This window comes from Vigna unguiculata, unplaced genomic scaffold, assembly GCF_004118075.2.
Source record: "Vigna unguiculata cultivar IT97K-499-35 unplaced genomic scaffold, ASM411807v1 contig_46, whole genome shotgun sequence".
NCBI classification, from domain to species: Eukaryota; Viridiplantae; Streptophyta; class Magnoliopsida; order Fabales; family Fabaceae; genus Vigna; species Vigna unguiculata.
Window position 1 is genome coordinate 8,806 of NW_021011171.1, and position 6,195 is coordinate 15,000.

Sequence of the window (6,195 nt, forward strand, 5' to 3'; positions counted from 1 at the left end):
GGGGAGTTTTGTGAAAAAATGAAATTCGTGGTTTTTGAGATGTGAGGGTTGGAAGGCCTCCAAATGCCCCCAAATGAATACCATGAAAGTCTTGGTGCACGAAAGTTTTGAGTTGGTGGGTTTTGCACATGGCCAAGGTTGTCGGTGCACCGCGGCATAGCTAAATGGCTTGGTGGGGAGTTTTGTGAAAAAATGAAATTCGTGGTTTTTGAGATGTGAGGGTTGGAAAGGCCTCCAAATGCCCCAAATGAATACCATGAAAGTCTTGGTGCACGAAAGTTTTGAGTTGGTTGGGTTTTGCACATGGCCAAGGTTGGCGGTGCACCACGGCATAGCTAAATGGCTTGGTGGGGAGTTTTGTGAAAAAATGAAATTCGTGGTTTTTGAGATGTGAGGGTTGGAAAGGCCTCCAAATGCCCCCAAATGAATACCATGAAAGTCTTGGTGCACGAAAGTTTTGAGTTCGGAGGGTTTTGCACATGGCCAAGGTTGGCGGTGCACCCGGCATAGCTAAATGGCTTGGTGGGGAGTTTTGTGAAAAAATGAAATTCGTGGTTTTTGAGATGTGAGGGTTGGAAAGGCCTCCAAATGCCCCCAAATGAATACCATGAAATTCTTGGTGCACAAAGTTTTGAGTTGGTGGGTTTTGCACATGGCCAAGGTTGTCGGTGCACCACGGCATAGCTAAATGGCTTGGTGGGGAGTTTTGTGAAAAAATGAAATTCGTGGTTTTTGAGATGTGAGGGTTGGAAAGGCCTCCAAATGCCCCCAAATGAATACCATGAAAGTCTTGGTGCACGAAAGTTTTGAGTTGGTGGGTTTTGCACATGGCCAAGGTTGTCGGTGCACCACGGCATAGCTAAATGGCTTGGTGGGGAGTTTTGTGAAAAAATGAAATTCGTGGTTTTTGAGATGTGAGGGTTGGAAAGGCCTCCAAATGCCCCCAAATGAATACCATGAAAGTCTTGGTGCACGAAAGTTTTGAGTTCGGAGGGTTTTGCACATGGCCAAGGTTGGCGGTGCACCACGGCATAGCTAAATGGCTTGGTGGGGAGTTTTGTGAAAAAATGAAATTCGTGGTTTTTGAGATGTGAGGGTTGGAAAGGCCTCCAAATGCCCCAAATGAATACCATGAAATCTTGGTGCACGAAAGTTTTGAGTTGGTTGGGTTTTGCACATGGCCAAGGTTGTCGGTGCACCACGGCATAGCTAAATGGCTTGGTGGGGAGTTTTGTGAAAAAATGAAATTCGTGGTTTTTGAGATGTGAGGGTTGGAATGGCCTCCAAATGCCCCCAAATGAATACCATGAAAGTCTTGGTGCACGAAAGTTTTGAGTTGGTGGGTTTTGCACATGGCCAAGGTTGGCGGTGCACCACGGCATAGCTAAATGGCTTGGTGGGGAGTTTTGTGAAAAAATGAAATTCGTGGTTTTTGAGATGTGAGGGTTGGAAAGGCCTCCAAATGCCCCAAATGAATACCATGAAAGTCTTGGTGCACGAAAGTTTTGAGTTGGTTGGGTTTTGCACATGGCCAAGGTTGTCGGTGCACCACGGCATAGCTAAATGGCTTGGTGGGGAGTTTTGTGAAAAAATGAAATTCGTGGTTTTTGAGATGTGAGGGTTGGAAAGGCCTCCAAATGCCCCCAAATGAATACCATGAAAGTCTTGGTGCACGAAAGTTTTGAGTTGGTGGGTTTTGCACATGGCCAAGGTTGGCGGTGCACCACGGCATAGCTAAATGGCTTGGTGGGGAGTTTTGTGAAAAAATGAAATTCGTGGTTTTTGAGATGTGAGGGTTGGAAAGGCCTCCAAATGCCCCAAATGAATACCATGAAAGTCTTGGTGCACGAAAGTTTTGAGTTCGGAGGGTTTTGCACATGGCCAAGGTTGGCGGTGCACCCGGCATAGCTAAATGGCTTGGTGGGGAGTTTTGTGAAAAAATGAAATTCGTGGTTTTTGAGATGTGAGGGTTGGAAAGGCCTCCAAATGCCCCCAAATGAATACCATGAAATCTTGGTGCACGAAAGTTTTGAGTTGGTGGGTTTTGCACATGGCCAAGGTTGTCGGTGCACCACGGCATAGCTAAATGGCTTGGTGGGGAGTTTTGTGAAAAAATGAAATTCGTGGTTTTTGAGATGTGAGGGTTGGAAAGGCCTCCAAATGCCCCAAATGAATACCATGAAAGTCTTGGTGCACGAAAGTTTTGAGTTGGTGGGTTTTGCACATGGCCAAGGTTGGCGGTGCACCACGGCATAGCTAAATGGCTTGGTGGGGAGTTTTGTGAAAAAATGAAATTCGTGGTTTTTGAGATGTGAGGGTTGGAAGGCCTCCAAATGCCCCCAAATGAATACCATGAAAGTCTTGGTGCACGAAAGTTTTGAGTTGGTGGGTTTTGCACATGGCCAAGGTTGGCGGTGCACCACGGCATAGCTAAATGGCTTGGTGGGGAGTTTTGTGAAAAAATGAAATTCGTGGTTTTTGAGATGTGAGGGTTGGAAGGCCTCCAAATGCCCCAAATGAATACCATGAAAGTCTTGGTGCACGAAAGTTTTGAGTTGGTGGGTTTTGCACATGGCCAAGGTTGTCGGTGCACCACGGCATAGCTAAATGGCTTGGTGGGGAGTTTTGTGAAAAAATGAAATTCGTGGTTTTTGAGATGTGAGGGTTGGAAAGGCCTCCAAATGCCCCAAATGAATACCATGAAAGTCTTGGTGCACGAAAGTTTTGAGTTCGGAGGGTTTTGCACATGGCCAAGGTTGGCGGTGCACCACGGCATAGCTAAATGGCTTGGTGGGGAGTTTTGTGAAAAAATGAAATTCGTGGTTTTTGAGATGTGAGGGTTGGAAAGGCCTCCAAATGCCCCAAATGAATACCATGAAAGTCTTGGTGCACGAAAGTTTTGAGTTGGTGGGTTTTGCACATGGCCAAGGTTGGCGGTGCACCACGGCATAGCTAAATGGCTTGGTGGGGAGTTTTGTGAAAAAATGAAATTCGTGGTTTTTGAGATGTGAGGGTTGGAAAGGCCTCCAAATGCCCCCAAATGAATACCATGAAAGTCTTGGTGCACGAAAGTTTTGAGTTGGTGGGTTTTGCACATGGCCAAGGTTGGCGGTGCACCACGGCATAGCTAAATGGCTTGGTGGGGAGTTTTGTGAAAAAATGAAATTCGTGGTTTTTGAGATGTGAGGGTTGGAAAGGCCTCCAAATGCCCCAAATGAATACCATGAAAGTCTTGGTGCACGAAAGTTTTGAGTTGGTGGGTTTTGCACATGGCCAAGGTTGGCGGTGCACCACGGCATAGCTAAATGGCTTGGTGGGGAGTTTTGTGAAAAAATGAAATTCGTGGTTTTTGAGATGTGAGGGTTGGAAGGCCTCCAAATGCCCCAAATGAATACCATGAAAGTCTTGGTGCACGAAAGTTTTGAGTTGGTTGGGTTTTGCACATGGCCAAGGTTGGCGGTGCACCACGGCATAGCTAAATGGCTTGGTGGGGAGTTTTGTGAAAAAATGAAATTCGTGGTTTTTGAGATGTGAGGGTTGGAAAGGCCTCCAAATGCCCCCAAATGAATACCATGAAAGTCTTGGTGCACGAAAGTTTTGAGTTGGTGGGTTTTGCACATGGCCAAGGTTGGTCGGTGCACCACGGCATAGCTAAATGGCTTGGTGGGGAGTTTTGTGAAAAAATGAAATTCGTGGTTTTTGAGATGTGAGGGTTGGAAAGGCCTCCAAATGCCCCAAATGAATACCATGAAATCTTGGTGCACGAAAGTTTTGAGTTGGTTGGGTTTTGCACATGGCCAAGGTTGCGGTGCACCACGGCATAGCTAAATGGCTTGGTGGGGAGTTTTGTGAAAAAATGAAATTCGTGGTTTTTGAGATGTGAGGGTTGGAAGGCCTCCAAATGCCCCCAAATGAATACCATGAAAGTCTTGGTGCACGAAAGTTTTGAGTTGGTGGGTTTTGCACATGGCCAAGGTTGGCGGTGCACCACGGCATAGCTAAATGGCTTGGTGGGGAGTTTTGTGAAAAAATGAAATTCGTGGTTTTTGAGATGTGAGGGTTGGAAAGGCCTCCAAATGCCCCCAAATGAATACCATGAAAGTCTTGGTGCACGAAAGTTTTGAGTTGGGGGTTTTGCACATGGCCAAGGTTGGCGGTGCACCACGGCATAGCTAAATGGCTTGGTGGGGAGTTTTGTGAAAAAATGAAATTCGTGGTTTTTGAGATGTGAGGGTTGGAAAGGCCTCCAAATGCCCCAAATGAATACCATGAAAGTCTTGGTGCACGAAAGTTTTGAGTTGGTGGGTTTTGCACATGGCCAAGGTTGGCGGTGCACCACGGCATAGCTAAATGGCTTGGTGGGGAGTTTTGTGAAAAAATGAAATTCGTGGTTTTTGAGATGTGAGGGTTGGAAAGGCCTCCAAATGCCCCCAAATGAATACCATGAAAGTCTTGGTGCACGAAAGTTTTGAGTTGGTGGGTTTTGCACATGGCCAAGGTTGGCGGTGCACCACGGCATAGCTAAATGGCTTGGTGGGGAGTTTTGTGAAAAAATGAAATTCGTGGTTTTTGAGATGTGAGGGTTGGAAAGGCCTCCAAATGCCCCAAATGAATACCATGAAAGTCTTGGTGCACGAAAGTTTTGAGTTGGTTGGGTTTTGCACATGGCCAAGGTTGGTCGGTGCACCACGGCATAGCTAAATGGCTTGGTGGGGAGTTTTGTGAAAAAATGAAATTCGTGGTTTTTGAGATGTGAGGGTTGGAAAGGCCTCCAAATGCCCCAAATGAATACCATGAAAGTCTTGGTGCACGAAAGTTTTGAGTTCGGGGGTTTTGCACATGGCCAAGGTTGGCGGTGCACCACGGCATAGCTAAATGGCTTGGTGGGGAGTTTTGTGAAAAAATGAAATTCGTGGTTTTTGAGATGTGAGGGTTGGAATGGCCTCCAAATGCCCCCAAATGAATACCATGAAAGTCTTGGTGCACGAAAGTTTTGAGTTGGTTGGGTTTTGCACATGGCCAAGGTTGCGGTGCACCACGGCATAGCTAAATGGCTTGGTGGGGAGTTTTGTGAAAAAATGAAATTCGTGGTTTTTGAGATGTGAGGGTTGGAAGGCCTCCAAATGCCCCAAATGAATACCATGAAAGTCTTGGTGCACGAAAGTTTTGAGTTGGTGGGTTTTGCACATGGCCAAGGTTGCGGTGCACCCGGCATAGCTAAATGGCTTGGTGGGGAGTTTTGTGAAAAAATGAAATTCGTGGTTTTTGAGATGTGAGGGTTGGAAGGCCTCCAAATGCCCCAAATGAATACCATGAAAGTCTTGGTGCACGAAAGTTTTGAGTTCGGAGGGTTTTGCACATGGCCAAGGTTGGCGGTGCACCACGGCATAGCTAAATGGCTTGGTGGGGAGTTTTGTGAAAAAATGAAATTCGTGGTTTTTGAGATGTGAGGGTTGGAAAGGCCTCCAAATGCCCCCAAATGAATACCATGAAAGTCTTGGTGCACGAAAGTTTTGAGTTGGTGGGTTTTGCACATGGCCAAGGTTGGCGGTGCACCACGGCATAGCTAAATGGCTTGGTGGGGAGTTTTGTGAAAAAATGAAATTCGTGGTTTTTGAGATGTGAGGGTTGGAAAGGCCTCCAAATGTCCCCAAATGAATACCATGAAATTCTTGGTGCACGAAAGTTTTGAGTTCGGAGGGTTTTGCACATGGCCAAGTTGGTCGGTGCACCGCGGCATAGCTAGATGGCTTGGTGGGGAGTTTGTGAAAAAATGAAATTCGTGGTTTTTGAGATGTGAGGGTTGGAAAGGCCTCCAAATGTCCCCAAATGAATACCATGAAATTCTTGGTGCACGAAAGTTTTGAGTTCGGAGGGTTTTGCACATGGCCAAGTTGGTCGGTGCACCGCGGCATAGCTAGATGGCTTGGTGGGGAGTTTGTGAAAAAATGAAATTCGTGGTTTTTGAGATGTGAGGGTTGGAAAGGCCTCCAAATGTCCCCAAATGAGTACTGTAAAAGTGTTGGTGCACAAAAGTTTTGAATTGGATGCATTTTGCACTTGGCCAAGTTGGTCGGTGCACCGCGACTAGATAGCTTGGTGCCAAAATTTGTCAAATTTAAGACCTTGGCCAAACTGAATGAAATTTTGTGGGGAGGTTCCTGATATTGTTTAGTGGTGGACTGGAAAAAATGA